This window comes from Acipenser ruthenus, chromosome 18 (assembly GCF_902713425.1).
Source record: "Acipenser ruthenus chromosome 18, fAciRut3.2 maternal haplotype, whole genome shotgun sequence".
NCBI classification, from domain to species: Eukaryota; Metazoa; Chordata; class Actinopteri; order Acipenseriformes; family Acipenseridae; genus Acipenser; species Acipenser ruthenus.
Window position 1 is genome coordinate 25,678,428 of NC_081206.1, and position 18,905 is coordinate 25,697,332.

At 36.6% G+C, this 18,905-nt stretch overlaps 1 long non-coding RNA gene across 1 annotated transcript in view; it reads left to right on the forward strand.

Annotated features, from left to right (window-relative positions):
- The first annotated feature begins 14,272 nt into the window (after positions 1 to 14,272).
- LOC131698539 (uncharacterized) overlaps positions 14,273 to 18,905 on the forward strand; it is a 29,507-nt gene continuing 24,874 nt past the window's right edge. Inside the window, exon 1 of the long non-coding RNA XR_009307624.1 lies at positions 14,273 to 14,322. This is a non-coding gene — a long non-coding RNA (uncharacterized LOC131698539). The remainder of the gene's footprint in view (positions 14,323 to 18,905) is intronic.

An 18,905-nucleotide genomic window follows, 5' to 3' on the forward strand; every position in this document is an offset into this window, starting at 1 on the left:
CTAAACATTGCCTGAAAATTGTAAAAACAATAATGTATAAATAATGTATGTGCTACAACCTTCAGATTCAGATTAGAGGGCATAGTTAGAGTATATTGTAAATATAGTGGTATGGGTTTACTGGATTGTTTTTTATTTTTTACTTTTTTAATTACATAGTAGTTACAAAGTAAAGACATGTGTACTTAAACATAACTACAGTGTTGTTATGCATAGTTACAATGTACTTAGCATGTAAATCTTTTTAGCATGATATATGTAAGTAAACAATTGTATCAGAAAATGGTTAGGGTTAGGGTTAGGTTTAGAGTTAGGGTTGAGGTTAGGATTAGGAGTATATCATGCAAAAAAAAGTACATTGTAGCTATGCATAATAACATTGTAATTATGTGTAAGTACATGTGTATTTACTAAGGAACTACTATGTAACTACACAGTAGTTAGGGACACAATGTAAAGTGTTATTATGGATTGTTCTGTTTTCTTCTGCCACCTGGTGTCAGGAATTACAAAGTGCTGCTGAATCAAAGTTTTTTTTTCTTCAGAAAACTCACAATTGCTTCCATGCCACACTGTCGTGTCAGGTGGTGTGTTGTAATCTGCGGCACGAGGGTAGGAACATGCTGCTGCAACTGTAAATCTGCCAGGTGAAATTCAAAGGAAAAAAACAGGTTCATTAAAAAATGTTAATGTGATTTCCTGTTCACAGCTCAACACTTTCTCTACAAAATGATCATTATTGTATTTGGTCATCACTGTATTTTATGAATAGCCATTGCAGTAACCCCCTGTATTAAATATGCTGTATCTACTGTGTAGATTACAACAACAAAAAAAATGTGGAAAAAGTTGTATTTTTAATATTCAAGCACAGGGGTAAATGACTATACAGAAAAATCAACTGGGTTTCTATACAGGCGTCCATGCACTAAAACTTTGTACAAAAATGTAAAATATTTCCCATTCATTAATAAAAAAAATCATCATTTGTACAAAAATGTACCACTACCCTTCGTAAATATTACCTAACATATACACCATGATCTTCACCTTCATCCTTTGGTAATTCAGTAATCCATGAATTTAAACAAAACATACTTCAAATTTGAATGTTCCTGTGGCAAAGTGGTAATGACGTGCAGGTGAGTGCAGTGCAGAATAATCACACAGACAACGTTGGTACAGGTGCAAGGGTGTTTATTTAATTTAATAAATGTCCAGAGCCTTAAGGCAAACCTGCAAATAATAATAGTGCTGGAAGTGATACAGCGGCGTGTATCACTTCTATTTGTAATCCACAGGTTTGACCCGTAACCCCAAAAGTCCCGTTCAGACACCCACACAAAACACAAACACAAAGACAGTGCGTGATTCAAGTGCTAATGGTGCAAACAAAAGACAGTTCCTGTAGTGAAAAAGGTGAGTGGTGAAGTCCGGGTTTTTCGCTGGCCTGCGGCTGCAGCTCCGGATCGTGCTCAGTAATCTTTAGTGAGAAACAACACACAAGACACACAGTGTTAAGACACAGACACGAAACACTCACGGTTGATTTCACAAATACGGGCTCCTTCTCGGTTATGTAATTTAACCATATGCAAAGGAACAGATCACTCAAGCCATGCCCCCTATTTATACCCTCACCCATGACCCCGAGGTTAACGAGCGCATCCGCTCCTCCAGTCCTCGGATGCCACGCCGCTTACCGTCTGGGACACTGAGCTCGGGTGCCATAGCTCCGCCCCCTTCCGAACTGACCGACTTCCATCTACCCTACGGAATAAATTGTCGTGCCATTTCATTAAGGGTACTCTGTTCCTCGTGCACCATGCCCTCACAGGTCGAGAGGGAGATCTAACACCAAGACTCATTCGATCTCTGTCACAGTTCCTTTATAGCTGAGAGTAATTAGAAATAAAATTATGAATTGCTCAGTGCCTGTCATGCAACATATTCACTATAAAATATGATTCAATCCTATTTACTTTGCACAGCCCCGTCGTCATGGGTCGTGTTACCTGGGGTGTGAAAAGGATAGTCTCTATACTTTTTGTTGCATCGCAGCACATACTCCCTTGTCGCATCACGTCCACTTTGGCAGTCTTAACTGTCTCTAAATGTAATTTAGGCACTGGAGTTTGGCACAGTCTCTTGGCACACTTGGCTTTAGAAGACATGTTAACATTATAAAAAGAACCAGCTGTTACACACGCACACACACACACACACACACACACACACACATACACGCACACAGACAAGAATAAAATATTTCAAAGGTTTTGTTCATGCAGAGACATTCCCATGGTTTTTTCTCACAGTGAGGGAATTGTCTGTATCAATAATACTATGCTATGTTAGCTGTTCCATGCCATGAATCACAAACAAACCAACACAATATTGGATCAGCAGGGCTGGAGTTTCTCATTTCCACACCTAACAAGCTTGTGCAGTGCTCATAATACAAGAGCAACAGAATAAAAAACGGAATCTAAGAGCTGCTTGCAAAAGAGATCTGATTTTCTCTGCCCCTCACAATACAAGATACAGAGCAGTGGAACCTCCATTTTATATGCAAAGCACAGTACCTTACCCATTGTGCCACCCAGTGACATAAACAAAGAAGACATGCTCAGAAATATAACCTGAGCTCCCTCATTATCTGCCTGTATCTTACTGAACCCCACAACTAATAGAACACATGCTCATTAGGAATCTGATTTTATTTATAGGGTAGCAGCACAAGTATGGCTTAAAGTGTGAAGGGTTTATTGTTATCTTGTCTTTAAGATTGACAAGGTTTTGTAAATTTTACCTTTTCCCAATTTTGCTTTCCTTCCTTTAGCTTTTTTAATTCTAGATGTTCTGTCTTAAATGTATGCGGTCAACTACTGTGCTAGTGCATTGCAATTAAGCTTTTTGATTGGTCGAAGTGATGAGGCTTCGAATATATCATGTGTTCATAATAATAATAATAATAATAATAATAATAATAATAATAATAACCATTCACTGGCCTTTTTCCTAGCATCTTTTCTGAGAAAGGGAAGATGCAATTGGGACACTCCTGAGCTGAGTAGCCAGGAAAGGGCAAGAAATAATGTTGTGTTTATTTTTGTACCCAATCACAAAGAAAAGAGACACATTATCCTGTTTTTTCTGGCTTCAGATTCCTGCATGGTGAGCACAGGCAGAACTGTAAAACCAAATTAAGCCTGTGATGCACTGACCACAAATGTGTTTGTATCTTGGGTGCAAATGTAATATTCAAAACAGTGATCTGTATCTAGTGAGGGAAATATCCTTCAGAAACTGTGCATATTCGTTTTTATAGATTTATTTTTATTGTTGAACAGGACCTGCTGTGTTTGGTGAGCTAGTGACTAGAAAAATATATAACTGTTCAAATTATTATTATTATTATTATTTTAAACACCTAACAGATTGAATTTACAATAGTTGTGGTACTCTACAATATGTTAATTAAAACCTGCACAGTGTGTTGAAATGTGTAAAATAAGTATGGAGGTTTTAGCTTCACCTCAGATATTTATAGAAGTGTTGTGCATGCATATTTTTGATAATTCAGCTACTGTAAGAGTGTGCACCTACTAGTCAGCTACAGTAATTGTGTTTATCAATGGATGTAGAGCTATTGGTCTGGATATATGGCAGTTGACAGATGATAAATGGATCAATAATAATTCCAGACATATGAACAGACTTTCAGTTTTTCAACCGTGGCATACTGGCAGATCACCCAGGAAAAAGGCAAATGCACATCTGGTAGCAGGGCCAGTTTTTCAAGAATCAGTAATCAGAACAGAAAGATATAATCTTCTTGGCTCCAAAGAAAATAGCATTATAGAAAGAAAATACATTTTTATTATAGCATTATAGAAAGAAAATACATTTTTATTATAGCTTACTTTACTATTTATTTGTCATTTTACATTACTTTTTAAAGCAATTGAGGTTTATTCCAAGTTACACATGGATTCAATGGTACTAATGCCAAGTAAAGTGTGTCTCTCTTCATAATCTAAAGTTAGAATCATATACAATAATGAAGACAGTTTTTAACATATTCTTTTACCTATTTTAGTCTATATTTTATTTGTGACTAGTCACTTTATTCCTCTGGTTCCTAGTGCATTAAATAATATTTTGTATTGAAAATGCTTGTATAAATTTAGTAAGATACAAAAAAAAATGGTCAGGTTTTAATTATTCAACTGAGAAACACTCTAAGAGGCTTACAAAACTGTCCACAATATAAACAGAAACAGTCTTTCCTTACCTCCCTTCTGTCAAGCTTCTCATTGTATTTTCCCTTAAGTCTTGTTAGTGATCAAAACTGTAGAGGGCTACTGATGCATTATATTCAGGGGTGGAATGTCAGTGTACCTTGTGGTGTCATTAGATATTTAAGAACATCCCTTTGAAGTGTGTGGCATCGATTAATCGACGTTATGAAAGGGTAAAAAAAAGAAAATGTAATACGTGTGGAACTGTGGGCTACTGTGTAACATTGCTAGTAATGCTTTAAGAACTATTATGCATATTAAATTGATTACATCAGTTTATCATATAGTAATTAAATAATATATTAAATACATGTTTACATTATTCATGTTGATTTGTACCAGTTGGGGATCAAGGCAAAATCCCCCCCAAAAAAAGAGTTGTTTAAATCCATAACAAGTCAGAGTAACAACCAATCAAGAGAAAATAATAATAATTTTAAAAGAGTTATCACTCTCTACAGCAGTTTAGTAACAAGAGTGTTGTCCATGGCTTATATTTTAATTGTGTTAAGGAACATGATAGTGTCCACATTTTGTTTTAATTTAAGTGATGACAGGCACTTGCTTACAATCTATCAAGCAAAACTTTCCTTTGCTTAAACCCTTTACACAAAAACGACTCACAGGCTTGACTATTGATAGTTGTCAAACGATACGATGCGTCAATAAATCGATGCATCGCCTAAGCCTTAAATAGAACCCTTCCAAGCCAATGGGCTCTACAAATTGCCTGCAAATGTTAGCTTTGTTTTTTAATTTAATGCAATGTTGTAAATGGGCACAGGGAAATCCACCTTGTATTTTAAAATGAAATAGCAGGTTTTATGAAGATCATACTTTTTAGGGTCACTTGTTTGCTGTGGTATATGTATTGCAACATAACCTTTTAATATGCTTGAACAATTAGGATAAAAATGCAACTCATGAATTATAGGAACGTTCTCAAGGGTTGCACAGTCTGTGCTTCCTTCTCTCTGGCATGTATGAAACATTCAGCAGGGTAAATGTCAGTTGTTGCTGTGCTGAGCCAACAATTGTGCTGGACTAATTGGAGGGAAATCACATACCATTATATTTACTATACTGTCTTATTAAAACGACCCTCATTAAAATCTGAAATACATGTTTCCTGTACCTAATAATCTTGTGCCTTGGTATTGTAGGAATAAATACATTTCACAATCTAATGGTTATAGCTTGCTAATATGTTGAAAGGGCAGAGAAGGAGGCCAATGAACCTCACAATTTCACAATTACTTTTAATTTCCTTTTTATATCCACTTTAATGTGGATGTAATATAAACTGTACTCCGTATGGTTTCATGTATTGTTATTTGAATATTTTTTCTTGTTCTTAAACATGGACTTTTCAGCAATTCATTTTAGCTGAGCACATGGAAAGGTTGAGCACCGTACTGTACCATATCAGCTGCAATCTCATCTTCTTGAGACTTCTATGGTATAGATCTATGGAACCTTGTTTAACCATCTGCAAGCACAATTGTTTGTGATAAAATGTCCCTCTGATAGCCTAATCCCCCTGTTGACATTGAGTTATATTTATTGCAACATGGATAATGTGGTTCAAACTTGCATCATAATAACATCATAGGTGTCTACATGTCCAGAGTATGTGTTTTACAATAAGGTGTATCAGGCCCTTTTAAAGATAAAGGTTACTTAGACTCTAACTTGACCCATTAAAAATATTTGATAATTATGTATTGAAGCATCTGAGCTGTTGACTTACTCAGTACGTTTATAAGTGTTCGGTGGCTACCTTTCATCATGCTGAGAGTGTTTTCCTTGCACACGCTTTATTGTGTCAGAACCACGACCAAAACATGAATAGAGGTAAACCACAAACACTTAACCTTATTATACGTCATTACATCTAAATCTGTTTATATAGAACGTATTATACTTTAAACATTTGGAATGATTTGGCATTGACATTCTGAGTACAAGACCTACTCTCGGCAAAGTTATAAATGTAGTTGCTACTAATGCATTCTAAAGAGGACATGGCTTATAATTTAAAATGAAGGAACTGTAAATAGCTTAATGTATGCCAAAATAATACTGCTTTTTTAAGTCAGTTGTATTTTAGCTTACATTAAAAGTGGCTCCATAAATACTTGCAATATCTTTCATTAATGTTTCATTAACCTGTGGTGGTCCACAGAATTGGACTGTTCACAGAAGGTTGTATTTAAACTATCTGCAGCTTCAGAATTACTTTACCTTTTGTATAAAGTACAGTACATTTTATTGGTACAGTATTGTACCATACTTAGTAGACTTAGGAGTCAATTTGATCAAACTGTACCCCATCAGAATGTTGGATTTTATTGGAACAATTAATTGCACATGGGAATCACCCTAGATTGCATATATAGGCTAGTCTAGTTTATCTTAGTATTCACATGATCAAAGGTAAGGAAGGTATGGATAAATCGGCCCAGTTCCCTCTGGCTTTCTCCTAAAAAGAGCAGTAATGAATAAGGAATTCCAATTTAATTATTCATGATTTGTCTTTAGTACAATTAATTGTACAAATTTCACCTACAAGTGAAACGTAATAGAAATATATTTTGAAAGCTTTTAGTTGTTGTGATCCCCATGCTTAATCAGACCATAAAAGGATGAAAATGATCTGAATAGCGAATGTTTAATGAATGATGCCCTTGGGGTCCAGTGCACACTAAGCTGGGAAATGAAGGATTTGGACGGGTGTCACATATAGAGGAGTTTAATACCCCTTAGTTCTGCAGCAGTCTCTGGTCAGCCTATTAGAAAATATTTAAGAAGATCCCAAGCATTCTGACAGCCTTCCGTCATATTTAGAATGGCTACAAGCATCTTCTGATTTGCTCATCACTTGCCTCATCCTTTGTTATGTCTATCGTCTCTGTGGCCTGTCCTCAGGGAACTTAAACAAATGCTATTCCTACAAATCTGAGCCAAACCGCATTTCCTAAGAAGTGTTAGACGTTTATTCAATTAAGAAAGCTCAATCCTAGAAACTGTTAAATCTTGTTAATAAACAACTGATAATAGTGTTATCAGTACTCAGTACTAATTTAGTACTACCTACGAGCAAATTATTGTTGATGAGTTATAAGTGAACTGACCACAGCAGGTCAAATGGATCCCTGTGGCAGAGCAAGACCTCTGCCTGTAAATAGTGTGTTTTTGTGTGTTTTGGTAGTGGTTGAGAATGTGGCTGCTCCCAAATAGAATAATTGGTGATAATTGGGAGCAGCCACATCCTATAAAAGGAGAGCCCAAAGCTCCATTCAAAGAGAGAGACTACCAGGGAGCAAAGAGGAGATACAGTGTTTGGGTTTATTTGTAAAATGTTGGGTTTTTGTGACCGGTAAACAGCTCAGCTGTCTGGTATTGTTCAGAGCTGAAATGTTTAGGTAGCACTCCTGGAAGGCATTAGGATTTTGTTTTGTTTATTTAGTTTTGTTTAAAATAAAGATACAGGCCTGCCCTGTTTAAAAACCTACCTGTTCTCTTGAAGTGCTGGTCTTCTACACAGAAAGACAAGTGAAGATGGTCCTGCATGTGGCAAGCTCAACTCAGTTTGTAACAATCCCCCTTATTAAAGTTTTATTGCAAACTGTATGTGTTGCCATGCAATAGTTCATTGCTTAATTTTCTTATATAATGGATTACTTCTGTTTTAAGACAACTAGATACCTCATGACAGATTTCCTTTCATTTTATCAGAGTCACAAGCTGGCAGGAGCTTGTCAAAATATTTTCTGGTCTAAGAAAAGGTGTGATTTCCATGAAATAGAAATGATACCTCCTCTTTACTCAACTTAATTTATGACTCCAAATTTCCAAGCTGTAAATAAACTGAAAGCTTCCATTTCTGTGTGTTTCCCAGTACAAATCAACTTGCCTGTCCCCTGACACCATGAGATTAGCTGGAATGTTTTCATTACCGGTACAAGAGTGTCTCTTTGTCAGGTGCCAGTGGAATAAAACATAACCATTTACACTACTTGGCAAGTTTGTTCATGCTTTTAGTATTGGTTTGGAAATTATATTAGTATTGAATGCAATTGCCATGCGATATTCCCAACTATATCAGTTAAAACTCCAGTCCCATATGTAGACTGTCCTGATACTTTTTGCATGTTTAAAATGTAGAAGAAAATGGGCAAAAGCAGACACTTTCTCTAATATTTGTCACAATAGTTTAGCCTGAATGCTCAAAATTGAACCACGTCACAGCATGCACAGTTAATGAAAGGTTTTTGTAAGGACTGTGCTGATTTGAACTGAAACCTAATAGAAAGAGATGTTGATGAATGGGGATGGGGTGAAAGGCTTTGTAATGGTTTTGTGCAAACCATCCTACCATGAAAAGACCATTAAATGTAGACGAATGTACGCCACAGAGCAAAGTGCAACGGGCTGTACAGCTCTATCCCAACCTTCCCCAGATATGTATTTTGAAGATTAAGTAACTCTGCACTGAATAACCTGCGATAATGACTCACACACTCCTAATTCCTCCCTCTCCTCCTACATGTACAGTAAATAATTAAAAAACACCAACTTTGGCATAGTTTCCTTGATTCAAAGCTCAGTGTATAAACTGAGCAGAGCACTGTATCATAGAGAGTAGGGACAGAGAAAAGAAATCAAGGGTCAATTCATGGAATATTAAGGACCATTGCCATTGACAAGTGTGTAAACACATACCCCCACCCCTCTTAAGGTCTTAACTACTAACCAATAGCAAGGTGAACCAAAAGGTAATTTTCTGAGAAATAACTTTTTTCAGTAGAAAAACAACAGCACCATCTAAGCTTCATGAAGGATATTTTAACTTTTCATAGTTGTAAAAAACTTAAATGACATTATAATGCATATATTTTACAAAAGCCATGAGCACCATTTTTTCTGAAAGGAGAAAAGAAATGTCGGAAATGTTTTTGTCCTAGCACACTTTCAATGTGATGAGTTCCGCTTCCTTTTGACCCAGTTCACAATAGTATACAGATATTGTAATAGTAGTCCTTATCAGTTTCTTTTTTGAGAAAAGAAAAGAAAACTGACAATGGGCCTGCAAACCTTCACTCAATGTTACAAAGCTCTGTGACAGGCATAAAAACCTAAAAAACATGCTAATGCCAATTTTGAGAAAAACTTTGAGAACCTTGCTCAACATCTGTTTGCTACTACTTTGCTAAGTAGCCTATAAAGGGTGTTATACATAATGCAAAAGTAGAATTGGATTATATAAAAAAATTACATGAAAATACATGTGCTTGTGATTTGCTAACACCAAGATATTGTATATTCATCACCCTTTCAAATGGGAATACATTTATTCAGTGTTCTTAGTTTGATGCCTTAGTGGAGTATTAAATAGAGCCTCACAGTCTTTTCAGGTTATTTAAGTCAAACAACTCATATCATTGCTTAACACTCCATTAAGCAAACCAATGTCTTACACTGACCTGTATGATAATCAGTCCTTTCAATTTTATTTTAAGCTACATTCTCTTGCAGTACATGTTCCTGGAAATACCCAGCAGTAATTCCATTAGTTATAAAAATTAAACTGGAAGCTACAAAGGACATTGTGGATACATGGAAGATCAAATACCACTATTAGAACAAGGACAATTGGTTGTGATAGGTAATAATTAGTCAAATATAAGTATTAATGCCCCAGAAGGTTGAAGTTGAATCCTATTTTATTTACCTTAAATCCCCCTTTAGATGTGGTTAATGCTGATACAATCCAGTACATCATTATGTTTGGTTACACATTTGGTCTTAACACTATAATTAAAATGTAATGCCAACACATGTAGCAAGTTAAGCACTTGTTTTTCAGTAGACAGTAAAGTGGCAAATTAAATTTGGAATTCATTTTCAGATCACAATATTTTTTTTAGATTATCATAATGAAATTATATGTAACACATCTGTATTTAGTGTGGTGTTTCTCAGGAGATTTCCATTACACAAGAGTAGATGTTAAAATTGTGTATGGAAGGTCAGGTCTTCAGGATGTGCACATGGGCTTCAGTGCCTTCTCCCCATGATAGGTAAGCTTTTTAGAATGATGAAACCTTGTTCACTAGCATTCATTATATGTAGAAATTATACCAAGCGTAGCTCCAAACAATTATCCAAGAATACTTAAACCTGCTCAGGGGACACTGCTTTGCACTTGCACTGCCTGTTTTATTCAGGATTATGCATACATTAACATGGAAAATGAGACCGAAGGGTATAGATGGTGCTTTTATATTGTGCAGCACTGTGCTTTTGACACTTTATAAAAATGCATTGCCTCAAGGTGTTTCGATTAGTGGTCAGCAGATCTTATAGGTACAGTGCAAATAATACAGCCAGGGGAAGGCAATGTAACAGTCCCCCAAGATCAACAAGCATATAGATTCTTGATGACAGATACCTTGAAACACTGGAGGTTTAATCTCACAGCTTCAAAGAGAGCTTTAGCAGGAATTTATATCATATCCCAAGCAGTGGAACAGACAAAATCTCAAGGTCTTTTGACTGTCTGTTCTACTCTCCCTCATTGTAACTTTGACTCAATGCTTTCATTTACAGTTTTTGAACACATCCACCCAGTTGAGCATTTGGAATAGTATGTGTCTTTGAGCTGTATGGTACCAAAAACATCCCATGATATTGCTAGATGATGCTAAAATACAGCAGTGAGATGGAATTTTCATGAGTCAGTGGAAAACAGGCCCACTTCCCTATGGACGCATGGAATGAGCTGTCATGGATGTATACTGTAGATCATAATGTTAAATTTAGTTTGGTTTTTAACTGTGAACCGCCTACTTATTGAGAACATTGTAAATCACGCAATCAGTTATTTAATTTAATATTTGTGACAATTGCTGTCATTTGAGTGGTGATTCAGTAAGTTAATTTAGTCATCTTTAATTGAGAATGTCAAGCTAAACATACATGAGCTACCTTCACAGTTTCACAGCATGTATTGAAATTCTTTCTCATAATCTCATATCCCAACATTTTTTTCAGATTACTCATGAGTAAGGCTGGGATTAAGTCAGGGTTAACGCTATATGTATTTCATGGTTTAAATCTACAGCAACAAAGCTGTCCTCATTGTTGGATAAAACTAAAAATTGTGTAAGCAGATAACAGGGATTTAACCTTAGAGACCCACACACCTATTTGAATACAGTCTATCTGCATCTTTTTTTCTGAAAGATGGCCATTGTGCCTCAGACTCCTCCAGCTCTCAGAGAGTAAACATTGCTCCGTCTTACAGTAAAAGCTGCGCCATATTCTTGCTGACGAGGCTTTGCAGAATAGTCTGTTCTAGATGAGCAATCTGTTCTCTCTGAGCTGCGAAGTAAATACGTTTGAAAAATTAATCTTGTCAGTTGGCCCAGTTTTTTCCGTCTTATTTTTCACAGAGCAGTGCTGAGAAAGCTAAGGACTGTCAATTACAGTGGTAATCGTGCTGGCCCACAAAACAATCAACGTGTCTCAAAATCTGTTGCCACTATGAAGAAAATATATATATATATATATATATATATATATATATATATATATATATATTCCACATTTTATTGTGTTACAACATGGAATCAAAATGGATTTAATTAGGAGTTTTTGCTACTGATCAACACAAAAAAGTCCATAATGTATGTCAAAGTGAAAAATAAAATCTACAAATTGTTCTAAATTAATTACAAATATAAAACAGAAAATAATAGTTTATACAGTGTTAAGATTTCAGTACATGTTATATTATATAGTCCATAAATTGTGAATTGCAATGCATGAAAATAAAATCTAGCAACAAACCACTGTGTTTTTGATTTATGTTGTGCTTATCTTATAACATGATGAAACAGGACAGCAATGCATCTTTGCAAGTGTTCAAGGGTACAGAGGCAATGCATCCTGCTGGCTCTCTTCAGGGAGCCATGTGTAATATGTTAAGCAGTTAGAAACAATGAAACATAAAGCCTTGTAGGTCATACAGTACAGTTTGTTTAAATTTCTGTTCTTATTGCAGACCTGCTAACCTGTACGCATTTTGCGTATCCGCTATGCATTTCGAGTTGGTAATATGCGGGTACGGTTTCATCAGAGATGATACGCAATAATGTGATATAGTAGAAGTAGAAGGGGCCAAACACAAGCAGTTGGCAAGCGCTGTAGCATCTGTCCCTAAGGTTAATACAATGTTCCTGCCAGCAGATGACCTTAGGACCATCCGGGCAGAGACACTGTTCACATCTTTCCTAGTGGAGCACAACCTGCCACTAGCTGTAGCAGACCACGCTGGACCCTTGTTCAAAAAGATGTTCCTCGACAGCAACATCAGCAATATTGTGAAGACATTGTCTTCTCATGATGAAAAACCCCCTTTAGTATTGCTACAGATGGCAGTACTGATTTTGATGACATCAAGATGTATCCCGTTCTAGTGAGATTCTTTGATGCCAGTGTCAACAGAATTGTTGTTTTACTGCTGAAGATAGTGGAAAGTAGAGAGTCCACTGGCCAAGCGATCTTCAGTGTGGTGGATGATGAGCTGAGGAGGAGGAGGATACCCTGGGCTATCTGTGTCAGCTTTGCAGCTGGCAATGCTGCTGTGATGCAAGGCCTGGGAAAGGGAGTGGCAAGCCAGAACAAGTTGTTGCCATAATGAAAAATGTGGGAAGATGTTTGAAGCCCTCAGACCACTTGGAGTGGGTCATGAAACGACATGCTTCATCAAAAGCCAGATGAGCCGACACATGAGGCAGGTTTACAAGGATGCGAGGCAGGTCTTCCCATCAGCTGCTGACTACATGATCCGGAAATTTCCTTTTGGAGATGAGGCGCAGCTGTGGCAGACATCCACAAAAGGCAGTCAGTCAGCTCCCGCTCTCTCATGTTCTTCATCAATCACTTTGCCTGCCTTCTGCCTGAGGGGGTCACAGTAGACCAACTGGAGGATGAGTTCTGCCTGTATCAGATAAATGATTTTAAAGACTGCATCCTGACCAAGCGCATTGACGAAGCCGGGAGAGAGATTGCCTTGATCAAGGTTGCTGACAAGCAAGTCTTTGCAAGTCTTTCATCAGTAATGCTAGGCATTTTGGTCATCTTCCACAATGCTGACTGCTTGGTGACCAAAAACAAAACCCAACACAGAGCCAGCCTGAGCACAGACATGCTAAGTTCACTGGTAACGCACAAAGTCATGATAGCAGCGAAGCAGCAAGTGTGTCACACACAAACTTTTACTGACACCTTGCTCAAGAAATCCAAGTCAGCCACCTGTAAAGCTAAAACATTCAAAAGGCAGATCTGAAAGTGCAGTTTGACCTGTTTGGATTCCTCTCTGTTTTAAATAATTCACTTTGTGGGAAGCTATTACATTTGGTGCTGACTTGAAACTCAGTGTATTTGAAAGTTTAGGTTTTTTTTTCCTTTTTTGAAAGTGCTTTGTTGGGGAGAAGATTGAACTGTATTCTCACTTTGTGAGAAGCTTATACATTTTTTACATTTTGACAGTAAATAAAACACAAACATACTTCAAACATGGTTATTTCTCTGTACTAGAAATACTTTTCAGTTGTTAGAAATGAAAAAGGTTTTATCTATACTGAGGTAAACATGAAATAATCAATAATCATCTCATTATTTTTTTTACTGAAATATTCATACTCAAAACTCGCCAGAGTGCAGCATTTAGCTGTTTAAACCCAAAAAATTTGCCCGGGGGGGCATGTCCCTGATCCCCCCTAGTATGATGTCTGCGTCAGGGGTGGTACTCAAATTATTTTTCAAGGTTGGCAGGTCTGTTATTGTAACAGGTGGGGATAACAAGATACAGGTGATGGCAATAATGAACAGCAATCAAGGCTTAATTATCTTGTATATAAAATGCACCTGGGAAAGCAGGAAAAGAGTTTAATCCTTTTGCTGGGTCCTAGGTTGTAGAGTTTGTCAAGTTTTCCCCACGTGTTACAAGGTAAGCTAGTTGCACCGTCTTAATCTTCTTTCTAGTGATTTGGTACTATTTTAATTGTTTTAAAATATATATTTTATTAGGTATTTTTATAGGGAGTGTTCCAGTGTATTTTGTGTACAGGCCGGCCATTTCTCTGAACTCCCCCAGGTCATTGTTTTGAATGTTCTCCTCATACAGAGTCTATAACCAAGTGGCTGATTTTTGTAATTGTTTTTAGAGCACTGGTTGTGTTGACTTTGTGTTTTTATCATTGTAAGACATCTGCCAGCCACGGCTTTCTTGTCTACTGCTTTTATCTGGGTTTTTTGAGATTTGTAATTTTTTTTTCAATTCACAGTAGAGGTTCTCTTCCTCTTTTAAACTGTAGATGGCGTAGACAAGGTTATATCTATATATTTTCATGAAACTGACTGCTACATTATAAAAAAATCTACTTTAAGATCCCTGTATGAATCCCCCTTTATTCCTGTGTTTTTATTAATTTAGTGTGCCCAATTATTTTACCCCGGATTTTAGGAATGCCCAGTCATTGGTCCACTCACCACAGCAATTCCCCACACAGCTCAAGAAAGCTGAAGGTTCAGTGGGTGTCCTCTGATCCCACTACCAAGCCAGCTTCCTCTTTTACACACAGGAACTTGAACAGATGTCAGCGAGCTACTGGCCTCTGGAGGTCAATGGAGTGTCAGGTTTTTTTTAGGTTTTAAAGTTTACAAGTGAGAGGAGGTCATTCGGCCCATCTTGCTCGTTTGGTTGATAGTAGCTTATTGATCCCAGAATCTCATCAAGCAGCATCCCAGGGTGTCAGCTATGCAAAAGAAACATTTGATCTTTGACCTGTGGCCTAATAAAGCTGCCACATTGTAGTCCGATTTATTTTATTTCCAAATGATAAAGACCAAATGCTTTAGAATATTGGCTTCATATTTGGTACACAAAATGATATAATTCTCAGAATCAAGTTTGGTTATGGGTATCCAATGAAGAGTTACCTTTTGTCGAGTCCACTTGATATATTCAGAAAGTCCTTTTTGAGATTGCAATCTCTTTTAGAAGAGAGACCTGGCCACCATAGCAGCAGAACAAGACAAACAAAACAACAAAAAAACAGTATAGTATCATAGATAGTTAAAACAAGAGCATGCATTAGTTCGGTATCCATCAGTTACACACTGAAATGTGTTTAAAGAAAACAAATTGCACATGTGTTTTGGATATTATTCCAGTGCCGGAATTTTTGTCATGGATGGGACAGGCACCAACTTAGACCAAAAGCTACGAAAATATTTAGTATTTTGTGAATATCAGTGTTTTGTAAACCATGTTTGTTTTAAATGTTTTGTATGCTTAGCAATGTAATTAAATTGATGTGCAGTATATTGTAATAAAATAAAAAGATCCAGATTTAAGTACCGTAAAAATAACACCCTTTGGTATAATTTTATTTTTTCCTTTTTCTTTTTTTTTTTTTAACAAACTTGAAAACAATCTCCTTGGTTTTTACATCAGTATTCAGTACTGCATTCATTCACTTCACATTCAATAATTAGAAGGCAATTGAAAAACTAGAAAATATGCAAAAAAAGAAACATAGGAAAATTATTGGGTACTTTTTGAAAAATTATGAAACGCAATAGACATGGTTTGCCAGCCAGATTTGACATTCTGACAAGTAGATCTACCTTAGTGCATTGTAGAAAACCATTCAACCATATCCAATGAATTTAAATCACAGATGCTGGAAGTAATCTGTGAGGCTTGCTTAAACAGCATGTGGGTTTTTGAGATGCAAATACATAAAACCAAGCAAGGCTTTTTAAGGTAAAATTGAGAGAAACAGGTATTTCGAATTTCTCAAGAAGAAAACGCTGAATGAGTTCCGAGGAAGAAGGGTAGAATCAGAATGTCCAGCTCCTTTTCGTTCTCATGAAATCATGTCTTGGTTAGCCCGTTATCCTGGACACCCCTGCACTTGAACTTCATTTCATGACTTTAGCAGAACCCTGTTGTATTGTGTTTCCTCCCCAAAATGTACAATTGATAAAATAGATTAACTTCTAGTTTCACTTTTATCTAATTTTTTTTTAATTGGATATCTATATTTAGTCAACATTTGTTTCTTTTAACAGGGGGATTTCAATATATTGTTGCACTTGAGTGGGGCAGCAGTGTGGAGTAGTGGTTAGGGTTCTGGACTCTTGACCGGAGGGTCAAGAGTCCAGGTGGGGGACACTGCTGCTGTACTCTTGAGCAAGGTACTTTACCTAGATTGCTCCAGTAAAAACCCAACGGTATAAATGGGTAATTGTATATATAAAAAATAAATAAATAAATAATGTGAAATAATGTGATATCTTTTAACAATTGTAAGTCGCCCTGGATAAGGGTGTCTGCTAAGAAATAAATAATAATAATAATAATAATAATAATAATGATCCTGGAATCTAAGAATCATCATATTGTCTCAGTGCAACCGATACACTCTAACCAGGGCCCCCCCATGACATTAGGCATCCTGACTGATGACCCCCCCCCCCCCCCCAAATGTTTTATTTTGATACCTTTAGTGAGAGAGGTTGTTCATTTGTACTGGTAGAAGTACAACAGCTTTCATTCTGTTCAGTGTCATTTCTCTGACGTTTAAGAAACCGCTCTATAATAACTGCAATCAGTTGTACTCAGTCTGACTGCAAATGCAACATAATGCTGCCTGTAATGGTAATGGCAAGCGGTATGGTTTATTTTATGCATGTAGGGGAAGAAAATATATGAAGAACTTTTACTATATAAAAAAAAAAAACATTGGCAGAAATCCTGCATTAATTAATGTATTTCTTTATTTAAATTTAAAAAATGATATCATTATAAAATGCATTAATATTATTACCTATTTTGTTCACCCCCTTTTTGTTGTATGATGGTACATACCTTTAATGCAGGTACAAGCTGATGTCATTGTTGCATTTGAAATAACTCCCAGGCAGCTAACAGCAGCATTCTTGTGAATCATTTGAACCCCTGGTCTGCGAAGCATTGCTCTGCCCGGATCATTTTGGAGAGAACAAGTGTGTATGTGCTGCAGCCCCTCTGAAACCATCTCCTGCTCCAGTCTGGGAACTCCTGATCTAAACAATACATACAAAATATAGTTCAGGTTTTAAGTATTATATTAAAGTATATAACCAAAAGTATCAGGGTTATTTAAGAACCATTACAACGCCATGCTAGATGAACTGGGTATTAAAAAGGTAATCCTTGACCAGCCTCTTCTCAATCCCAACATTTCCTATGTTCTAAATGGAAAAGATAAAAATAAACAGCTCAGCAGATCAAAAGATATTAACAATGTTGTCTTCCATCTTTTCCCTTATCTGGTCGCGTCCCTCCATTCTGCCAACCAAGTTCTTGCCTGGGGCTTCTGTCACCAATGCAGTTTACTCAGGCATTGAAACAAGATCAGTTTAATGTCACATGTGTTCCTTTATTAGCCAGTTATAGTTGAGATGTTTCCTTTGGCAGAGTTTATTGGAGTGGCAAATATATGCGCACATGTGTTTGTATTTTATTCTCAGAATTCATTTAGCCAGTGCAGACTGGATCAATGTTATTGTTTAATGTTTATCCAATTTATTTATTTAAGTGAACAACAAAAATGACTGCGTTTTTGGTTGTGATAATTTTAAGCCAGCGTTTTAAACAATACAGTTAAAGACAGAAACCATTTCACAAACATATAGAGGGTCCTCATAATCGCACCATTATGCATGGAAAACAAATTAATTTGTGACATCCCCAAATGCTATCCAAGAAGTCTATCCGCTAGGTTAGAAGTCTATAATACAAATTCAAGGCAGCTATCACGTTCACCATGTAGAGTGTGAGAGACAGGCGGACACAATCAGTGCATACAGGTTCACATTTTGAATGAGGACACTGAACAAGAAACTTAGACCTTTTGAGATATGTTTATGTACAGTAATTGGTGAATGCCCTGCACTTTTTAAAATATGTTTGTGTATAACAACTGTTGTATTTTGGAGTTTTAAATGGTTTTCCATCATGGGTCAGTTGCAACAATCCAGATCAATTCTAGTCTTAATATGATAACTGTAGTTCCCAGGTACATGTGTGGTCGTATATAAATTACATCTTTAATATACTATTATGTTCAAGTTTGGTGGCGTTTTTAGCAAGAATATAGTAACTCTATATTATATACTCTTGAGAATCGAGAACAGGGCCAAACATTCAGGGTGGTCATGAAGGACAGCAGGGTGAATCATTCTTGCTGTTCAGCTTAAAGGAAGACATTAATCAAAACCGTCAGTGGACTACGAAGAAAAAAGATTGATGCGCTGATAAACCAGGTTATCACTGACTATATATGAACTAGGTTATTTTTCTGCCTTTTCTCCAAAGGCCAGGAAAAACAAACCACACTGTACTGTAGACAGGACAAGTATAAACCAGGTAAACCAACATAAGATAAATCCTGCTGTGTCCATAACCCTTGACCTCTACTTGTCAGATTCTTGGAATAAGTTTGGATTTCAAAGGGTCACTAAACATGTGGTGCTTAGTAC